Source organism: Coturnix japonica, chromosome 3 (genome assembly GCF_001577835.2).
Source record: "Coturnix japonica isolate 7356 chromosome 3, Coturnix japonica 2.1, whole genome shotgun sequence".
In the NCBI taxonomy this organism is placed as follows: Eukaryota; Metazoa; Chordata; class Aves; order Galliformes; family Phasianidae; genus Coturnix; species Coturnix japonica.
In genome coordinates, this window is record NC_029518.1 from 29,710,670 (window position 1) to 29,734,066 (window position 23,397).

Sequence of the window (23,397 nt, forward strand, 5' to 3'; positions counted from 1 at the left end):
CACAGAACTGCTCTGCTTAATTTTTGAATAATTTTACAGTTCTACCATAGGTTTTACTGTCTCTTTCTGTCAAACCACCATTGGTCCCATCTACATCTGCATTCCTTTCTTCTAATAACTGTTTTAGAATAGGAATAGATTCATAACCCAAAGGCACCACCGATACCTACTGGGAGTTGCTGCCACATGTTGCCTTCTGGATATTTATGAACTGAAAATCCCACATACCCAAATCATAGCATTTTACTACATTTGCTGGGGTTAATGTGGTGTGATGTGAAAATTAAAATTAGACAATCAGTTTCTCCTGTTTAATATTTAGAATAAAAACTGAAAGTACTTCAGGGTAACACTTCAGCAAGCAGGAAGTAATTTGGTAAATTCCCTTTTGGATATGCTAATCACCTGATATTTTTCTTTCACACTTTGTTCTCATCCTCTTTGATCTCCTCTCACTCCTGTTCCTCTTGCTGAAGAGCAAAAGTATCATTGAGCTGAAAAGCCAGACTTTTCACGTGGAAGCCTGTACCAAGACCCAATTACAAAGTACTTTATTTTGATAACTTTCTGGTAATTAGTAACTCTGCTAGTTTTGAATGTAAGTCAGCTGGGTTTTGATTGCCTAAGACATTTCACTGGCAGACACATACCTTAACAAAAAATTCAAACAAAAATCAGCCAACAGGCTTTAATACAAAAAGTGATTGTATGTATTATTTGCAGCACCTTTCTGTTAACAACTGTTTAACCATTCTGCTAAATTTTTATGTTCTTGTTATTTGCTCTTTGCAATCAACTGAGTGTAAAGAAACGTATAATGAATATAAATACATATATCAAGAGTGAAAAACAAATCTGTAGTGACTTATGTCCATTACATTCATTACCATGAGCACAAGAATATCATCAGTTCATGAATGCTACAGATTTTATGGTTCCATCAGTACTTTATTTAATTCATCTTTTAAGTTTCTATTTTTTTCTTTTCCAAGATGATCTATCATTTCAAATCAAGGAAGGGTTACCTTCAGTACTGATAAGAGAATCTCCAGTAAAACATAGTTTGTAGATATTTGTGCTTAGGGCCATCAGAGAAGTTTAGCTATTCCATCATGATAAGATATGTGGTAAAACACTTGTGTTATGTCATCAGAATATTTACATGCTGGGCATGGTAGAGATTTTTCATAGAATTACACCAGAGAGTTTTCCTTTTACGTATGTCTGAATGAAAAATTGTCAGGGGCTTTTTGGAAAGGTTACTGGCAGTGATGTTCCTTCTGCTAGTTTGTATTATTACCAAATAGTAACATATCAAGTAATGTATAAATGGACTAAATAGTCAATTCATCTATATTATAAATATCATCTTCTCTTTTGCTACCTGAATGAGCTTCTCTCATTCCGGTATGCAGCAGCATTTATTATCTTTTATGCATTATCCAATTTTCCAGTAGATCCTAATAGCTATAAAATGTGTCCCCACAATTTTGTACTGAAATAATTAAAACACATAAATAATTTTAGCTTATTTTATGGTTAAATCAGTAACTTCTGGTCCATTCTGTGTTTCTTTTCTTTTCTTTTTTTTTTTTTTCTTTTCTTTATTTTTTTTTTTTATGCCCATAGTTAATTTTGAGATTTAAAACCTTATTTTCTTGACTCTTGGTTTTGTGCATCTCAGATTTTGCACAGATTATTTATTAGTAATAAATCTGCCTTCCCTTTTCAAACGAACTTGTAACTGAAACAAATGACCCAAAAGCACATTTATCTTTGGAGTCCACTTGAATCTTGCAAAAAGGATGAGGGGTGGTATCTTAAAAAAACATAATAGGCTGTGAGAAATATGCTCAATTCTAATATGGTGTATGAAAGTATACTTTCTTTCAGCTGTGCCAAAAAAGTCAGGGTTACCTTTTTGTTACCTTCACTCAGACTTTTGACTGTCATCTGAAAAGGGAAAAATGATGCTCCCTCTCATTGCAGCATGTCAAGGGAGCAAAGTGAGGCAGTATGGTAGCATGGCTCCACCAAGTCACAAGAGGAGGGCTGGCTTCAGATGCTTATAAGAAGTGACAGTTTGCTTCTGCAGGGTTGATTCTCCTTCGTGGGACCTCTCCTTGGAAGACTCTTTTCCTCAGAGTCATTCCTGGGGCAGTTTTATTATTTAGGAGACATAGAGAGAAGAGGATGGAAATATGTGACTGACAGAGCTTGCCCAGCTTTTATTGTTGCATTTGAAATCCTCAGCTACCCCATTTTTAGTGGATCAGAAGAGAGACATCTCTGAAGAGATTACTGTAGAAATTATATCTTCAAGGCCACTTCATTTTTCAGCAAGTCTGAGACCTTCCATCTGAACAGCGGAAATGATCCAGCATGCTCCCAAACTCACACCGACTTTAAATTGCAGTTGTGGGCCTGTTTTCTTCGTATTTCTTGATCTGTCATGGCACAACTCTGCAAAAGGTGTGTGGCAAATTAAAAATACATGCAGCGATACAGACAGAAGCTATAGAACACAGTGGGATTCACTTCCTTCTTTAGAGACCACATAATTATTTATTTCTGCTAACATTGAGATTTTTCTGAAATAATAGTAATGAAGACATCAAATTTGTGAGAAAAAATGGTCTGCTTTGAGTGTGCTGTAAATGACTGATATCTTTTGTCAATGGAAAGCATCCTTCATTTTCTAATAGTAGCCCATAGCATGTCTACAGGCTACTTTTTCTCTGTGTCTTTATAATCTATATGCTTACCCCTCCCATCATCTGTAGTCCCCTTTCATGTAGCATCAAATCCTAACCCAATTATTAATGTTTGTGCCTGCTGACATTTCTTACGAGAAATTACTGTATGCTCTTCTGCAGCCCATCAAAGTGAAGGTACAAAATAGTATATTGTGTTCTATGCATTTTACTTAGTGGTCTTCTGAAACTTTCTCTTCTGAGAAAAAAAAAAATTAAAAAAAAAAATAAAATGTATTTATAATTGCTCCCATGACTAACTGCTTTTTATTACTACAAATTGCTGTTCTCTATCTGCTTCCTTCTGCTTTGTCCTGACTTTCATCAAATGTCCTAGTGATCATTGGTCCCACGTCCTCAGTTTGTGGAACTGACATCCCTCCACTAATGCCTGTGAAATATGCCCAAAGGGCTACCCAGGTCTCTGTTCTGTCTTAGCTCAAGTTTGGACCCTGCTGAAGTTCCTTCATCCTAGATTCCATGCCTCTCCTTAGTTGTTTTGGTCCCCTGCTTTTCCAGCCAGACAGTCAATAGCAAAGCAAGGGCTGGCACAGTTTTAGACTGATCTCATTATAAACTTTTCTATATTCTTTACTCACACACACTTCAAACACCCATTGACAGGCAACAAGTTTCCTGCTGCCACTTTCAGTTTCACCCTTTTACTCTCAAGTGCTGCTCTTTTTCTCTTAGTATGACTTCTGCAGTTCCCAGCAGGTGCTTGGCTAATGCACCTTTGTCCAGCTTAAAATAGTCAGTTCTCGGTGCTTTTCAAGTCAATAATCAGGTCAGCTGCTGTGACTTCTTCCCTGGAGATGAACTACTTTCAGCTAAGAGCACTGCTGCTGTCCTCTAGTGCCTACTATGCATGTTCTGCTGGTGAGTGAACATGAGCCAAGCCTTGACATCACCTTGCTCATACCTTTCTTCATAGGTGCTCCCAGTATGTGGGCATGAGCTGCTGCCCACACCACTTCCCACTGACCTTCATGAACACATCTCATGCTGGTGTTTTGGGATCCCTGCCGCACCTGCAGGATTCAGGCACTGTCTGCCCTTCCCCTGTGTCTGTATGGAGAGAAACTTCCCTTTGCCCCATAGATGTGGACTGTAGAGCACCATGTGTGTGATTTTCTCTCCTCAGATATTAGGTGCAGGCTTCATTGCTGTTCCTCCCCAGAACAACAAGATACTGAAGACAGCAGAATTAAACTCCTACAGGATTTTATTTATTCTGCGCTTTGCTTAAAAACATATTCTAAGTACATATGCATTCTGCAGGCATGGCTGTGTTTCTCAGATCACGGTGTTACACATTTGCAGTTCAGCTGCCCTTCCAGAGCTAATTGAAAACTATGATGCCTGTTAGAGCTGGCCATTGTCAGGAATAAGGATAGCTCTGACTTGTTTCCACTCCACTGGCAGCTGCTTCTTGTAGATACAATATGAAGCTCTGATTAAACCACATTTCTGGAGTTCAAGCTCTGCTGAGTGTTTTAGTAGCTCTATTTCTCACTCAGACTATTTTCATAGTTCATTTTACTTACGGTACCTGGTGTAATTTGGTAACCATTAAAATTGGGGGGCTGATGGAGTTCTGCCTCATTAGGTGCTTGGAGCCTGTGGCAGGCTTGTCCATGCCCACTGCAGGAGCCTGGAGACCCCACACCACCCCTTCCACAATGCCAGTACAGCAGTTCTTGCGGCCACACAATTACCTGAATGGACCCAAATGAAAAATAATCTGGCAAAAGAAAATGGGTCTATTTCCAGCTGGATCGGTACCCTGAGCCTGTTTTTTCCATAGCCCTCCATTTTTCTGTGCTAGAAAACAGTGGGCTAGTGCAGGGACAAGAAACTGCTTGAAAAAAATTTCCTCCAAAGCAATGCCTATGGATTCAAAAGTCCCAGGAGCTGAGCTCTGCCTGTTCTGAACCACTACAGAATATTAGGGACAGTTATCATCATAGTGCCTTATGCTATGGCCTCTTCCCTACAGGAAAGAGTGCTCGGTGGGGAGCTCTCATAGTGAATAACTGAAATATTGAAGGTCTTGAATTTGGTGAGAGACAGAGTCAGGGGCATGCATGGGGACGCATGTGCCAAGATTTTTGTGGCTGTGATTAAGCTTGCTAGCGGATCCTCAGGACCACACATTTTGGAGGTTTCATTTCCAGCATGTAACTTATAGCTCCTACCAAGTATCTTGGAAATGTTCTATGGAAATTGTGTAAATTTGCCTATGTCACAGTATTTTTCTGTGGAACCCACATAATCGGGCTTTATATTCCTTGTGAAAAGGCAGGGACAGTATTTTAAAAATAGGATTGCAGCACAAAACTATTTCATGTTTATGCCTATGACTACAGGATTTTTTAACTTTCAAAAACTCTACATGAGAAAAGTACAACTGCTGAAAAAGCAATGAATCACTCAACCTGAACTTTAACACCCATTCAACATCTAATTAGTTGAATTAGAACCACTTTGCAAGAGAGTCAATCAATTCTCTAACTTTAGCTGCCCCAGTGGTTCCGAAATTTGATGATGTTATCATTACTTTAGAGGAGACACTCAGTTAGCATTTTAATAAGTGCATTTTCACCCAGCACTTTAGCTCCAAACCAAGAACGATCATAAGTTAAAATATTATCTGCAACATGCAGACTCTCTTGAGCCAGCAACGTGTCCACATTTGAAAACTTTTCTGGTAGAGAACTCTTATTACAAGAATCAAAAGAATTACTATCAGCCGGAGCTTCATGTGGTACAAAATGAGAAGGACAGAGCCTGAAGTGAAGTATGCAACTCAAAATGAATTGTTTAAATTTGCCATTCACTTATGAATAAATGATGAGAAGTACCACCACAAGGTTTACCCTAGACTTGAAATACAAACCAGATGAACAGTGTACTACCAGTTTCCTCCAAGGTAAGCAAACGCATTTGATGATTCACAGAAGTACTGTCAAAGCAAGGACAAAGATTTCTGTAAAGTTGAAGCACATTAGAAAGAAGAATACACATACATACAAGAAAGCTTAAATTGGCTTCTGTTCTTCATTATTCATACTACTTTCTTGGGAAGGGAAGAAAGGTCTCTCATAGCTCTAAAACCACTTGATTTGATTTCTGATCTCTTTTTCTTGCTGAGAAATTAAAGGTGGGCTGCTGGTTCCCTCTTTTTACTGTAAGGCTCAGGAGATGACATCTCATGGGAAGCCATAAGATTTTATGTTGGAAAATGCCTACCAGATTGACTTCACCTTTTATCTTCCTTTCAAACCTTAACCTATTTCTTCTGTTTTCTTGGGCCTGGAGTATCTCCCCTATGAAGAAAGGCTAAGTCTGTTCAGCCTTGAGAAAAGAAGACTGAGAGGGGACCTGATCCAGGTTCATAAATATCTAAGCTGTGGGGGACAAAGTGGCAAGGCCAGACTCTTTTCAGCAGTGTGTGGAGACAGGACAAGGGGAAATGGCCAGAAACTGGAGCATAGGAAGTTCCACACGTGTGGAATGTGTGCAAGAACTTCTGTACAGTGAGGGTGACAGAGCGCTGGAACAGTCTGCCCATGGGGATTGTGGAGTCTCCTTCTCTGGAGATATTCAAGACCCGCCTGAACCACCTACCTGTGTGACCTGGTGTAGGGAACCTGCTTTGGCAGGGGGGTTGGACTTGATGATCTCTGGAGATCCCTTCCAACCCCTACGATTCTGTGATTCTGTGATTAGATAGCTCAAAAGCACCTGAAAGCTTCTTTACTGTTAAGCCCATCTAGAAGAGAAACACTACTGAGAATTTTACTTCTAAAATTTAAAGTTTCAGAAAAACTGATTGGATGAAAACAAAGATTTAAATGTTGCATGTTGTGAGCCAGCACACAGTGGCAATATGCTGTAACAAACATTGGTTGCTGTGCCAGACTGATGCCATTTGCTGGCTGGACAGTTGCAGTGCTCTATCTTCTTCTTTGGGTCTTAATTTTGGGGTTTGACAATACCCTTGTATATGATAGCATTGCATATTAGTCTCCACCACATTCATTTCAATCAAACTGTCTCTCTATGTTTTCCAGACATCTCTCTAATTTTCAGAGCTTCTGGAAAAGAGAACAACCAATCATTTCCCAAAGGTGATAATTATTATCTTACAACACCATCACCATCTCTCTCACCTGTACAGTATTCCTATTTACTTTAAGAGCTGGGTGGTTCAGGGTTTTGCCATACACTAGGAGAGGAAGGGGGGGATAAGTAAGAAAGATGGAAATGTGACAGACCATCCCAGAGGAGGACTGGGAATGTCACCATGATGGGGAGCAGCAGCTTAGTTCTCAGCCACTGCCCGTAGAGAGGAAGATCAAGGCAGAATTCAGTGCACATGTGCTTTGGTTGCTGTTAGGAAACTTATTGCAGCAAAGACAGCCTCCTACTTTCTGTTACAAAACTGGGGAACTCAAGAGACCAAGATATAGTGGAAAATGGTTAGGAAGATTTGCATGGAAATTAGAGCAAATAAAACAATTAGGTCATGCAGCCAGCATGAGAGCAGAGCAGCCAGACAAGGACAGAGGCTGTAGCTTTTGTCAAGCTTTAGAGGGTAATGGTATTCTCTTAATTGCCACAAAGGTATCATTAGAAATGGTTAGTTAGCTAACATAATCACACTTGCTTATGCCTCCTGGAATAGTTAATATTTCCTCAGAAGTAAGGGCCAAACCTAACACAGTTCCATTACCATCTCCATTCATGAAAACGGCACACTGTGTCTTTGGTGTAATTAGCTTTACAATATCTCCATGTAGGAAGCAAAAAGACTTTATCTCTGTTTTCATTTGTCAAATGGAATGTTTAGAAATTTTATGTCCACAAGATATGGGGTGGTATCTGCGGCCTAAGTTAAAGTCAGCAATCTACTGCAGGGCAAATGTTTGAATCTAGGACTCTGGATTATTAAATAACTTCCCTAGCTCCTGACCCATGGCTGCATTTTCTACTTCTTCTGCAAAAAAATGTAAGATCTAATAAGCCACAATAAGCTAATACACCACTGATCCCTGGGCTCTCTTATATTGATCAGCTGCACCCACCTCTTATTGCTGTGTGTCCTAAGGCCCCTCAACATCAGTGTCTACCAGTTATTTTTTACCAAATAAACTGGCATCCTGCGAATCTTGGAGACGAACATGAAAAATGATATTGAAACCATGATAAAAAAAAATAAGTAGAGCTGCTTCTCCAGCCAAAATTAATTTTTCAGACACAACTCTGAACAAAACCACACATTTAGATCTAATTTTCTATACAAAGTTTTTACTTTCCCTCCTAGAAAGTATCAGCTGATATCAGCACAATGACTCCATGTATGCAATGTCCGAGTTTATACGGGCTGAGACCTCATAGTAAAAATATGCCAGTCTCTGGAGAGGAATGAGGACAGCAAATCACAGATGTAGTTCAGCAGAAAATCTAATTCTCTGTGTTAGGCATCTTTATGAATTGTGCTTCACTCAGCTTAATGCATTTGTCCTTCACATTCATGGACACAACTTTTTTGAAGAGGAAGACAGAAAGAGAATAAATGAAAAAGAATTTGAAAGGCATGTGAACAGATAATCTGTTTTCTCTATTTGCGTAGGTATGAGTCTTAGAAGAAAACAACATGACAGACATAAGTTAATTTCCTTCCCATTCTCTTTCCACTAAAGATTATGAAATAGTGAATTATAAACCAGTAAATTTATAGTATACTAAAATCACTTTTCATGCAGAGAATAATAATTGTGTTGAATAGTTTACTGTTTGAAAAGATTTAGATGTAACCCTGGAGGAAATACTTGTACTTAAAGGTATGAGCAAAAGAAATTAATGTGACAGTTTTTTACTCCCTTTTCACATTCCAGTCTCTTCAGGATATTTACATGCCCTGACAGCCAGTCAGAGAAGTCAATGGGCAAGATCCAGAGCTTGTAAAAAATAATGCAGAGGATAGTAGGACTGATTCAGTCTAAACTTGCTGGATACCATGGACCAGGATCTCCTACAAATTAATTATATTCCCTTTTCTTTGTATATTTATAAACATGATAGTTTTGTTTTCTGCAGAGATTTCCTTGTGTGCATTCAGCAACACCCAGTCTGCCTCCTCTTGGGAGGTGATGCTGGGAAGTCTGGATCAGGTATTGCCTGAACACAACTCACTGCCCAAGCAGTGGCTGACGAACACCAAAGTAGTATGCTACTGAATAACATAACCTCAAAAGAGGACATTTCAGTCTTACAATATAACTAAATGCAGTTCCCCCAGGATTGAGGTTTGAAGCAGTCACTCTCAGGTGTCGTTCTGCCCTTGCTTCATGTCTGGAGCCCTGTGAGAGGGTGTAGTGCCCAGTTGCACCTGCTATGCTGAAGAGCAGTGACCAGGCACCTTTCACTTTGGCTTCGTAAAATATGAAATGCTGGATTGCTTGATCAGAATGAAAAGCTCCTTACAATGTCACATGGGCAGCCCCTTCTTAAATCATTCCCTATCCCCCACCCCAAATCCCAGACAACCTCACTTTATTCTGGCTTAAATTTCCTGCAGGTCCCTCTACCAGGCACACAACTCCATCCCAAAAAGTTAGATAGTTAGTTGCTCTCTCCAAGACTTTTAAATAGTTGATGTATAGAAAAATTGGACTGTATGGACTTTAATGTACAAGTATATATTGGAGCTAGAATGAAACAGAGCCTGCAGAGAAAGAGGAAGCTGTATTTTATCAGGGTGAGCTTGGGAGACTTACAGGCTCCAGAAATTAGTGCTATAAACTTGCCAGCATGTGATGTGTAGCTGTAGAATAATCCCTGCACTACCTGTTGTTTCCTTTGGATGAAACATTAAAGAAGAATGGACATTAGCTATGCATGAGATATGCATTAAAACTATATGCTTAAATAACACCCATCCACTGTATTTTCTTATTTCTTTTAAAGTCCTTTTTTTCCAGTGTGGAAATTTGCAGTGAGATGAACAAAAATTTTCTTCCTGTTCCTTATATTTCACTGCTTGCATCATGAGCGCATTAGAGGAAAGGAGATTTTCCATCCTCATAGCAGGACTGAAACATAGAAAGGGCAATCATTTTATGCTTACACTGCACAAGAACACTGACTGCAATATATGCAAGATAATGGAGAATATTTCACTTCTAGGCTTGATTCAAGTCTCAAAATGAGGTGATTTCATTGTGACCTTTTTCTCTTGTCCCCCAAAATGTTGCTATGATATTCTACTAATTCTCCCAGGAGTATCTGAGCCACACAAACAGCCACAGAATCAAATGGAAACATTTCCCTTTCTTAGAGAAAGAATTCAATTTATGCAAACTTATCTGAAAAGAGCCATTTTCAAAATGCTGTAAGTTTTCTGTGTAATTTTTGATGTTTATCGCACATATTCACTTCAACAGCAACAAAATTAATTTAATGGAGGAAAGACGATGGTTTCTATTGATTTTAGTTGGAAAATGCTTCAAAATGCACATCAATACAAGTGAGGATTTTTTGCAAGAGGGTTCCCATGAGATACATTAGATCTAGTTTATGCCTTTTCATTTATCTATCTGTTTTGGTATTGCTTTAAAGTTATTAGTAAAGAAACCTCTGTACCCTCATAAAAATTAAAATTAAATTAAAAAAAATAATAATAACCACAGAGGTTATTTTTTATTTGAGGAAATATTTCTAATCAAGCATTTGAAAAGGTATAGATCTTCAGAGAGAAAATAAAACTCCATAATAAAACATAAAAGAAACAAATGCAATTGCTTTAGGCTTCTTTATCATTTTGAGAATTATGGTGTGAAGGCCGTGGATGATTGCTTTCTGGTGAACAAACTGACCTCTGACAATTGCTGTAAATTTTGCAATGAGGATAAACAGTGTGGCCTGAATTAACATGATAACACTGCGACTTAGAGAAGTCAGTAAAGTAATGGACCTTTCATTTCATGACACGAACAGCTACAGCATTTGTTTGTGAGTTATGATCTCTTTCCTTCTCAGTATCACTGCAACAGCATACCTGAGGAACATGCGAGGGCTGCTCTGAAAGTAATGCCTCCATTTTTTATTCTATTATTTGCTCACAGCATCAGTGGTGAATGTTGGTGGTATGGCAGTAAAGGCTGAACCTTCCCACAAATACCTCGTTACAATTTCTTGCACCCACTGATGTTTGCTGAATGTTTCTGGAGACCAAACAGTGGATGTGAGCACAGTGAGGTGCTGAGTGGTGCATTTCAGAAGTGATGACAGTGACAGTGGGTCATCTCTGCTTGTGCAGTTTTTTTATGAGCAGGGCATGCCAGCTCCTGTTCATCACTGGCACAAATGCATAACTACTGATGGTGAGTATGCTGAAAAATATTGTGTTATAGCTGAGAATTTGCTCTATTAAACAGTATTATTGTGCTCTTGTAGTTTCCTTGGAAATAAAAAGGAAGCATTACTTCTGGAGCAACCTATGTATTTGCCTTGATGTAATCAGCTTTCATGCACAAATCAGCCATGCAACACTTTAGAGGTTTACTGAGGCTGATGGATGTCTCAAGGTTTGCCCTGCAGAAAATATAAATACCTGATGTTTATCTCTCATTTACAGTCATAGTAGATTGTGTATGGCAAGGATAAAAGGACATATTTTTGTTGCCAGGCCAGATTCAAGACACTTCCAGTGTAAATGAGAACCAAACTCATCTGTTTTTAAAGTCTTTCTCAGCTGGACAACCACAGAAGTGATTGTCACTTAGCTGTATCTGTCAAGAGCCACTCTGAAAGTTGACAGCCATGTGCTAACAGATGTCGTACAACTGCTAACAACAGGTAAATCAAACCAGGGCCACTTGTCTGGAGATACTAGTAAGTCTATTTCTATTCTGGAGAGTACAATTGATGTGATAAAAGAGGAAAAATAGTAGTAGCTTGGTTCTTAAAGGAAAAAGTACTGATCTTAGGTTTTCTCCTTTATTGAAATTTTTTCACAAACAACTGTCATCTTGCAGCTAGAGATAAAGGAAAATTACTTTTCTTACATATTCTGTCTTTTATGGATGAGGTAACATTTCTTATATGAACCAGGCTATGAGCAACCTGGTCTGCTAGAAGGTGTTGGAACTAGCTGACCTTCAAGGTCCCTTCCAGCTGAAATGAGAGTTAATGGTAATGTATATTGAAGACATCATCAGAAATACTCTCTAATGTTTAGTTATGTTCAGAAATGAAATATTGAGGAACCTCTTGATCTTGTGTTAAAGGGTCATTGTGTCCAAGAATGTTTGGTGAATTAAAATGACTTTCAGCCTTCTTGATAGAACCTATCAAAAGCAAACCCAAGTTTGCTTTTCTGTAAACAGTCATCCTGTTTTATGATGATACCTCCATGTACTGTCAGAACAAATGTCAGAAGCATAAGTTCTACTGTTGTCTGCATGCAGCTGTCAGGAGTGCATTTCTTGAGAGATCCAAATGTCAGCTGTGGAGATTTGTTGGAAATAGTAGAAACGCACAAAGCAAAATAAAGGGATTAATTCACAATTTGGATAGTGGGAAGAAATAATAAGCTCTTGCCATCAACTGCATTTTTCACTCTTATCTTCTCTTATCCAAGAATGTGTAAAATCCTCCTTAAGAAACATGAAGTCTGAAACAGGGCTGGCTTATTGTGATTTCTAAATGTATATGACCTACAGTCAGCAGTATCATTCCACCCTTAATAATCTAGATGCTAGGACAGCCATTCCCATCTACTGAGAAAATAACCATTCATGGGAGTCTTCCAAGAACTATCAGTTGTTGAAAGTTTTTTGCTGTATTCAGTTATCAGCTCTGTCCAAAACAGCATTTCTGATGTTTTCTTCATCCACCCCACACCTCCTCCCCAAACCTTTTCTTCCTGCAGCATTTAATGGTGGAAAATTGTTCCAAAGATCTTGGAAGAACATATGCTAAACTCTGAGGACTCTGTACACATCTTATAAATGTTAGGAGATGTTTATTTGGAGAAAGACTGTAGATCTGGGTATTTGAAAAGGTGTTAACCCTATGAAGCAAATTGTGGTTTTGCAGTTTGGAAACAGGTTCTCAAGGTTCACTGCACCTCCCAGTGCATTCAATAAAATAGAGGATTTCTGACAGTGATATTACTGACCAGTTAGTAAGTGAATTCTCCTTCTTTTTCTCTCCAAAGACTTTATTTGCTTGCTTCACATCAGTTTTTATCTATTATCTTCTCTCAAACTTCAAGAGGAATTCTTTTTAAAACACCCACGTGGATGGGTGTTTTAAAAAAACTCAGCATTTAGTTGTCTTTGTTTATTTTAGAAATTCCTGACATCTACAGAAATGTTTGCGAGAATTGAAAGGTTTCCCAACAAATTATTTTTGAAAGCAAGTAAGTCAAAACAACAAAAGCAAACTGCTTTCTTGAGGTGTTATGGCTGAGATAGGACGAAGTTAAGAACTACTCAGCATGTAAAAAATAAAGACTAAAAAAATGAAGACAAAAAATAATAATAATTGAAATTAAGATGCTTTATCTGATATGCTCTGTGAACAGCTGTGTTCTAGGACTCTGCTAACTTTTTCTAGCTTTTTATCCTGACTAAAGTTCAGACTTCAAGCGTTGCCTTTGTGGACAAGCATATGCTATGCTTCATTTCACTTGAATTTCAGGCTGGGACCATAAAATAATACAAATCAATTCTCTTATCCTTGAGATGTTAGTTCACTTTATCAAAAATGACATTGAGTTTCCACTGAATCCCAGTAATACAAGCTTCAGATTCTAGTATTTTTCTTCATGTTGACTGAATTTATAAGTATTGGGCTTTTTTTGCCTTGGAATCAAGGAGAAGAAGACAGTAAGTGACCTTGGTGACTGACCTTTGAGCCAGATACACCTAACTGCAGCAGAACTAACGTAATTCTTTGCCTCTTGAATTTTCTGAGAATGGCTTAATATGCATCATTCTGCCTGGTGCACTTTCTGTATCACCTATTTTCTGATTTTTTGGGCTTTCTTTATTCATTTGTTTGAATTGGTTATTCCAGAAGCCCTACATTCTATTTTTTCCATATCACCCACTCTATGACCACCTATACATGTTCTCTGTGTATATTTTGAAACAACTTTTGTTTCCATTAATTTTGCCTCACTTCCTTCTGCTGCAGCTTATTGTTTCTCTGAAACAATGTGTTTCTAATGCATTGTTCTTTGGAGTTTCTTTTAGAGATGTCAGCAAAGTTCCTTGTTACCTTTGACTGCTTGACTTATATTCCATTTTGACTTTCAGTGGTGTTTCTAACCTAAACATAATTTAAAGTCTTTTCCACTGATACTGTACATTCCTTTTTCCAGCTGCCTCCAAGCTCTACAGCATATACAGTCATTTCATTTTCTCTCCTTTTTGTCTTCGCATCATCGCTAAACTTCCTTTTCCATCAGCATTTCACAAATTTAGTGGAAATATTTTGAGTATATCTCAAGCTTAATATATATGTATATAAATGTGTATATGCCTTATTATTAAACAGAGGAGAAGCCTTTAGACAGGAATAACTAAAAACATACTTGGATGCCAAAGCCCTTGCTGCTGTTTCTCCCAGTGTGTTTGTTAGAGAGTATTATAAGAGACTAGCAAGACCTTTAAAATGGAACTTGTTGCCTGAAGTGGGAAACAACACAGAGATTCCAACACCCATCTGCTGCCTGACATAGTCTGGTCTAGAAGCACTGATACCTAGTGAAGCAGACAGTATGAGAGGCCAAATGGTACTCAGAGCGGTCACCTCACTATCTACATTTCATCATGTTCTCAATCAACCCTTTCAAGTAACCCTGTCTTATTTACTTTCACCATTACCCCTCATCCTCTAGTGTTTCCTCATTATAGTTAAAGCTCACGATCCTTGAGATATGCTGTTTCATTGCTGCTTTTCTGGGCACTGCACAATATACATTGAGATCCAGACTGACATCTCCAGCTATTCACCCTGCTTGCCACTCCCACCAACTTTATTCTACTAGCCATCCAAAACTGCAGACATTACTGTTGCTGGGTGCTGCACCTGCCTTGAGCTGGACAGTTTTAAGGAAAGCACACCATAGCACTTCATATCATTCTTTCCAGTAATGATCTCATCGAGCACAGAAAGAACAGGAGAAAGTCTGCAAGAGCAACATGAATTGTCACTCTTCAGCATCTCGCATCTACCTAAGAAAACTCTACACTCTGTCTTTCCAGAGAGATCACTGAACACAAAAAGCCTGCTAATGGAGTGCTCATGTGTGGGTATTACTGAGCTCCTTGTGACACCCTCTGATACTTAAGGTGTCAGACGTGATCTAACTCTCTATTACTTAAACACTGCAACCAAGGAGAGAAGGCAGACTCTCATTAAAGATGCCCAACTCTTTCCCATAGCAGTTTCTACTCAAAATGAAATTGTTAATCTTTAAATTCCTCTCAAAATTTGTGAGTTTGTCAGGAGAAGAACAGGTTGGAAAATTATTACTGCTTCCTTACTGAGTGTTAGCTGCATGATAAGCTTCTGTGTGCTCTGAAGGGGAAAACACATCAAACTTTCCCTGGTGGGTCTGGCCCAACTCTGCCCATGCTGTTAACCAGGCTAGTTTTGACAGGCTCAGAAACAGTGACAAGCATAGTCTATTTTCCACAATCAACCGGGAAAAAAAGCCCAACAAAAACCGAAAGCCACAAGGAAACATGCCATTAACTTAAAGCATCAGAAAATTCATAATTAAACGTGAAGATACACTAGAATCTGAACTTAAAATATTGGATATGGTCCTTTTGGCATGCACTTCTTACTAACAATACGAGCAAAGGATGTTACATACTTAACCACATGTCACATGTTACATCACTACAGAATCTCTCTTTCAGGCCTGGATTTAACAAGGGATTAGGAATACTCTAATTAACTTTTCTTCTATACTTACCACAAAACACCGTGCACTTACCAGGTGACTTAGATTACTCACAGCTGTATTGAATCTTATGCATTCTTCCTGTCTTCAATGTCTTCTTTAGCACCTCTAACCATGGATAAGATGGAAAGATCCTGATCCCAGTATTATTATCTGCCTCCTCACCTTATGACTTTGGACAAGTTTCACATTTCTCAGACTCCCATGACTTTTCTCCTAATACCTCAGATTGGTTTTACTCTACTCTCACCGAATAGTTTTTCCCTCAGTACTATAAACGTCCTACAGGGATTGATACAAATTGTCTGCTGTGGTTCCAGATTGCTATGAAACTGGAGCTATTAGCGCTACTGGAGAATGCTTACATTGGTGTTCCTGACCAATTAACATTTAAGTTTCCATGCACATGTGTTTCTGAGTAGTGTTTATCAGGTAATTTAATGATGGTGACCTTCTTTGTTGTGCAGCATGACCTAAAAGTGGAAAGTCAAGAAGCAAAGAGAGGGGAGGGGAGTAGGTGAGGGTGTTTCTCATGCCAGTTTGCTCCTCAAGCTGAGCACCAAGGTCTGCATCCGCAGGGCTGTGCAGATCCTCAGCACCATCATAAAAGCATAGGAATGCAAGGGAGATCTGCTGACAAAGCTCTAGCATCCCAGGCAACTCGAGTGAAGGGTTGGAAAGCTGCAAACAGCCCGCCTGTAGCATTACAGATGCAGAGGTCCAAAGGTATGTCAGACACCACACACCTTCCTTTGCTCTTTATCTTCTTTATACCACACATAATTTCATAGACCTCTGCTTTCCCACTCCTGTCCATCTCTATTCAGTCTGAGAAGTCTAGTTAGTCATTCATTGTGTAGTCTGTCCCGAATCAGTGATCATGCCTGTCATCCTCCTCTATGCTACTTTCAATCCCACTGCAGTCCTGTGAGAGTACTGCACTGGAATTACACACAATTTTCGAGACACAGTGCATGGAAGTATAGAGTAGCTTGATGATGTTTTCTGTTTTGTTCGTCCTCTCCTAAATAATTTCTCACATTTTTTTTTCCTTTTTCACTGCAACAGAGTAATGCAGTGACCTTTTCAATTTTATAAACCCTGATTTTTGTTCATAGTGAGTACAAATCAATCCTCTAGTTGTGATATACTGTGAATCTTTACCTTTTCAAGGTTTTCTACAGAAATTATACAAACTGCAACAGGATCACTGAAACAGAGTACAGGCATTCTGAAACTCACTAATCTATATGCTTGTAGATATGCAAGAAGTGAAGTTGAAGCGTGATTTTTTTTCAAGTAATTTAGACATGGGATATTTACACATGGCTTGGGAGAAATATCAGCAATTTTGTAGTCACTGGCTCTGTTTGAGAAGAAGACTTGCTGTATTTTAGAATTACTTATATCCTTTGTAGGCTTTTCTTAAGAAATTTGGAAAGATGCTGTTGTCATGTTGTAAGCTACCATGCAGTGACTTTAAGTCAATGACTAAAACTATTTTCCAATAACTATTCATTGTCAAATCTTTTTGATGGACTGCTGTAGAACTAAGCAGAAGTACTAGGACAATGCCACATTTTGTACAACATGTGAATGCACAGAGATTGTTCATTACGTCTGAGCAGTGTTGACTCAAGTTGCCATTTCTGACCCAGCAGCTATAGATTTGTGGTAAATATTAACCCATTTCTGGCTAGGGAGGAGAGAATCACAGCATTAGTAACATCAAGTGGGTGGTAAAGAATTTCACTTACCAAAAAACCATTGAGGACCTGATTTGGAGGTCTGGCTCCCAGGCACTCCAGGAATTTGAATCTGCTTCTGACTGCAATGGAAAACTCATCTGCATATAAATTCTCATTGTAGTAAAATGTTTTGTGTTCCTCATGCAGCAGAGATGGAGTAGAATGGGTTACTGAGGAGAAAAGAAAGTACTTTAATCTCTCAGAAACTTCTGGATGACCTCCATCACCTCCCCCTTTGCTTCCATCACAAGCAGCCTGTTCTACACCAAAATGCCCCTTTGCCTAGAGAGCAGTTTCTCATGACAGTGGGAACAGAACACATGGACCCCAAAACCCTGTACCCTGACCCAGAGGGGAAACTAGCCTCTGTTTAACATTCCAGCTGTTCACATGTCTCCAGTAATGCTTTTCTAACAGCCATAAAGATCACACAATAAAATATCACCACTGTCAATTATAATCACAAACATTCACTTTCTTGATTGTATTCAAAGATAAGCAATTATCAGAGATTCAACTCATAGAGATAGAAACAGTAATATTATTAAAGGAAAATCCAAAAGAACCAGAGGGCAGTGTTATCAATAATTAAATTATATGAATCTGTTTTCATTAATTTTCATCTTTTTTTTAATTACACCTTTCTGATTACTTTCTACTCTTAATCTGGAAAGATTTTCCCACTTCAATCAAAAAAATTTGATTTCTTTCTGTTGAATAAGTAAAAAGTTTGTTAAAATTGAGTAAATCTAGCTATCAGATACACGTGGCTGAATTAGTATTATGTCACGAGGCTATTATGAAGTTTTTATTTCACTGAAGTCTTGATTCAGTGCATGGGAAACTGTAAATCACAGCCTGAACCTCTGATTAAACCATCTGAGGCAAGTGTTGGGTCCGCTGTGGGAGCACAGGTGAAGGTAATTTGGCTGTGCTCCCAGAAGGGGTGGAGCTTGACTCCACCTCTCCTGGATTTCATTTAAGGGCTGACCACCATTAAGGCAGTATCTCTTTCTGGAGATTGCTCCTTTGTGGAGTTCTGGTGGCAATCCTCAACATTTTCCATTCTTGACTGAAGGCCTTAGAGTTAGTGAGTTTTCCCCATAGATGCCCTCTGGCTATCTATTTACAACTATTCTTGTACTATTCTAACTGTACAATTCAGTAAAGCATTTTGAGCAGATATATAAGCCTCAGTATGCCCCTTCTTATTAAAATAATAATAATAGTAATCTTAAACATATATTTAAATATCAACCTATTGTCTTAAGTTAACCTACAGTTTATTTTACCCTTCTACACAATGCAAAGCCAAGACAGGTATTTCACTGCTTCATAATTGTAAAGCTCATCTTTAAATGTACAAAAATTGATGCAAGCAAGATTTAATCCTTTTTGTTGAAAAAACATATCATGGAATTTGTGAATTCAGGCAAATACAACAAATACTTTTGTCAGTATAAAAGCTGCTGCTACTTAAGTAGATATGCTTTGTTCAGAAATAAATTATCAGCCTTATACGTGGAAAAGTCTCCTAGCTAACAGGATAGACTATAAGATGCAAATTAATATGGAAGATCACATTTAAATTAACACAAGCATTAATAAATGAAATCTCCAGAGATTTCTACATACAATTCAAATTGTTGGAGAAAATGACTGCTAGAAAAGCTACTATTCAGTAGAATTATCTGATAAGACAGTCCTGCAAGGTATTACAGGATGATAAATTAAATACTTGAATGAAGTTACAGATATAAGGAATTTGATAAGCTTATAAAGTAGAGAAAATTACAAGACCAAGTGGTCTAGCAATATGAAATTGTTAAAACTCATGACCAAGAAAAATCCATAACTTACTTAAATAACCAAGCCATACCGTGATAAATTTGTCATGAAAGAACAGCTGTACTATAGAAACAATTTGGAATATTGATCTCTGGCAGGTAGAACACATCTCATACTCGCGATTTAAAAAAAAAAAAACCAACAGGGAGATGATATATTGCTTTTAGAATGCAATTCATTAGTAAACTATGAGTTCATGGATGCTCAGACGATAGAAGTGAGGGAATGTCACATGGAGAGACTGAACCACTCACTTTAGATATCTTAAAATCTATCCATCAATACTCTGTATCCTTAGAATAACTTAAACTCTCTCAAAAAGAATGCAACTACAACTGGTTTTCCAATAAAGCTATGTCGTAATATAAATGTCTCTGAATTCTAGAGGTTTCACTTTCTGGTCTTAATAAAACAGAATTAGATTTCAGATTATGCATGCTTGACAGGTCTAATGCCTTTTTACATAAACCTTGAAGCCTTTCTTCTTGTCTTCACTGTAGGTTTTTTCCTATTGTAGACTGTGAGACATGTTCTTGTCTGATATACAAACACAGAAACAAATACCCAGGGGCAGAATTTGTCATAATATCAATTTAATTAAAATATCCAATTAACACACACTTTTGGTAGAATACCTTTGTAGGTGCTGAAATGGAAATATTACATTAACATTTTGCTGCAAGAATTAAAAACAGCGCTATTGGCTCTTCCCCAGATTGTACAAGTGAGACTTCAACACCGAATACAGTGCAAGGTAGATAAGTTTCAGTAGAGTATTAACTTTTCAACAAAACTTATTTTACAACAGCCATTCCTGATTTAGTCACTATAGGCTCTTGGCACATAATTATGCATCTCTTTTTACAGAACTTGAGTTACACAGAAGCAATGCACCATAAACAGACTGAAAATTCAGTGTTAATAAATTGCGGTGTTGTTTAGAATTAGCATTTCCTACAAGTTATACTGCACCTGTTGATATATCAAGATATGTCAGAAATCTGTTAGATTACCTAATCAATATGTAAAAATAGCACCACCACTAGCACCCATTTCGACTGAGATAATAGCATCCCCACAACAGTAAGTGTACTTCACCCTTAATGTAAATAGGTGCTTTAATTTTAGTGAAACTGATGGGGCTTAAGCAACCAAAACTAAATTCTGCTTACAAGCTTCTTAAAAATTTGAGGCAGGACAAAGAGTAGCAGGAATACACACCTTGACAAGAATATTCACATGCAAAGTGGTGTGTGGATGTCCATTTTGAACAACGAAAAAACAAAACAACCAAAGTCTCCAGGAAGTCACTGGATATGACGGATGCTCAGCTGCTATGGAAAATAAAATCTTAGAATGATTAAATATATCTGTTGGTGGCTGTTTTTATTGAAAGTTTCTGCCTTGGAATCAATAAAGGTTATTCTGCTACAATCTGAATTTGATGTAACCAAGTTATTTAGCTTTGTTTATCTAAAATGGTCTTGTGATTTTCTTAGCCATAATGTGGCTTAATGAAAATAACCTGTTTCATCAAATACTGACTGAAAAGTAATTAACATTTGAAAGAGACCTCCCAAAAAATAGTTGTAAGGGTTCTGATAGTATCTTTGTAAATGTATTGTTATATGATGATACTTTCTCATGTTATGGTAACAGGTAATTTATGACCTTGATGCATGCAGAAAGTCATTTAACTTTTCAGGACAAACTGACAAAGAAAGAAAGTGAACTTTTTTCAAGCATACAAATAATCATTTTCTATGTAGAATTATCACCTCAAACACCAGAAATATGATTGTTTCTTGTGTCATGTTGTTCTAGTCCTTAAACCAAAATTAATTACAAAGATTTGTTTCCATAGAAATGCCACCACAGTGGGCCAACTGTAAGTAGTATCATAAAAAGTACAGCTGTATACAGAGAATAAGTGTTCATAAAGAAAATTTGATGTTATCGTCCCTCACTTAGGTCAAATGATACATACACTTCTGATACATATTTGTAAGATCAACCAGATAGTGTTTTCAGTATCAGGAGAAGAGTAATCCTTATCCAAAAATTTGTATTAAAATGTTGTTATAAAACATATATACGTGGGACCTAAGGTATTAGCAAACTAAGTGGTAATAATACAGTTTGCCATTTATGAGCAAATGGTCCTAGGCTGTAATGAGAATGAGAAAATGCAGCAATCCCTTTTGAGCATTAACAATAATTCACGTTTTAACTGCTAAATGAATGAAATAAGTTAACTTATTCTTCACAGTGGGTTTCAGAGCACATAATGCACAAGGACTGGGAAGAGAATAGACAGGATATGTGCTTTCTACATGAAATCTCTCCCTGCTGCAAGATGACAAACATTTCAGCAACAGCAATACACTTTTCTGTGCATATCCTTGACTTTGAGAAAATAGGATAAATTACTACATATGCATAACTTTTGCTTTTCAACAACCAGCTGCAGCAAATTGGTGGATTCTCAGTCTTATCCAGAGCATCTCCCCTCTTACTGAGGAAAAAGGGGGCTCTTTAAGGTCTTCTCCTTGATATAAAAGTGCGAAGTAGTGGTTAAAAGGGATGTCCCTGCTTTATGGTTTACCACAAAATTTTAATGCCTCTTTCTCAAAATGAGGTAAGGCTATTGAGAGCCAGGTTTATTTAAGACCATGCTCTAAAGCTGGATGGGATTAAACAATACAACTTGGTTCCTAAAGAGCTAGTAAGCAAATAAGTATCAGATCTGCAATCTAAAGTTTAACTGAAGTTTTCCTCAAGTATATAATATTTCTCTAATGAATACCACAGCCATGAAGATCACTGTTATTCATAGCATTTTGAAACAACACATACACCAGTAGATAAGTTGTGCAGTTTCCATGCATTGGAATAGTTTTACTGTGCTTCAGCTTTGTAATCTTAGCTTGACCTCACTGCACTCACAGTTCACTCTGACAATTCCCAATTAATGGTCCCAACCTTAACATCAAGTATAAAGCTCCATTTCTTTTAAAGGAGTAAAAAAATAAAGGTTCTACACATACATCATAGAGATACTACAGATCATTGTGAATGTATGTTTTCACCCTTATCATCCACTATACAGATGCTTTTCTACTTTTCATCTCTTATCTCAAAAAGCACCTGAGGACATGCTGAAGAGCTGCCTGTCCACCAGAAGTATTTTCATGGTTTGTAGAGGAAAGATTGAATGCAAAGTGTTGGGGATGAGTGGAGAAGCACTAAAATACTTACTAAATACTTACTCAGATCTAAACAATGATCTCTTTCTCATAAAGCAGCTCTCTGAGAGCATAATACACAAAACTCCACCCTTATTTTTAGACAAATAATTATGGGTAAATTGGACAATATAGCAATTTCCTGTAATGTCTCACTCCATGTTCAACAAATAACTTCTTAATTATCATGAAACTGTTCTGTAATTGGATTGCAAATATATAATAACTCTTGCAATGAAAACTGCCACATTATTATAATTTAGACTCCACATTCCCAGAGATACATTAATTGATCTCATACATTTAGGGATTAAGTGATAACACAGTTTATGCTCAAATTTGAAAGTAAAAAGCTTAGAAATACATATGACAGGGAGAAAGACACTGGCCTCTGATCAGTCCTCTTTAAAATTTACATAAATTAGTTGAATTCAAGACTAGAAAGTCTAATAAGTAGGTTTGTGGATATTAAACTGGGAGGAGCTTCTAATTCCCTTGAGGGTAAAGAGGCCTTGCATAACATGGAGCTGTGTCATGGGAGATTCAAGTCAGGTGTTAGAAAAAGGTTCTTCACCAGGGGGTGTTAGGATGCTGAAACAGCAACGATAATGGCCCAAAGCTGCTGGAGTTCGAGAAGCATTTGCACAATGGTTTCAAATGAATTGAATTTTGGGTCATCCTGTGTAGAACCAGGAGCTGGACTCTGTAATGCAATGGTAAGCACAACAATGACAGCAATGCAGCAGGAGCCCAGGCTGCAGGGAGGGAGAATTCACTCAAACACAACACTAGTAGTCACAGAAACAGATACT

At 37.8% G+C, this 23,397-nt stretch overlaps 1 long non-coding RNA gene across 2 annotated transcripts in view; it reads right to left on the reverse strand.

Moving 5' to 3' along the window:
• Positions 1–1,583: 1,583 nt before the first annotated feature.
• Positions 1,584–23,397, reverse strand: part of LOC107311356 — a 29,626-nt gene continuing 7,812 nt past the window's right edge. The window contains exons 4-6 of one of the 2 annotated variants that reach the window (XR_001554013.2): positions 20,562–23,288; positions 17,502–17,662; positions 1,584–2,463 (exon numbers count right to left, since the gene is read on the reverse strand). This is a non-coding gene — a long non-coding RNA (uncharacterized LOC107311356). Of the gene's footprint in view, positions 2,464–17,501; positions 17,663–19,916; positions 23,289–23,397 lie in introns of those variants that run through there. The other variant, XR_004306746.1, reaches the window with a different exon arrangement.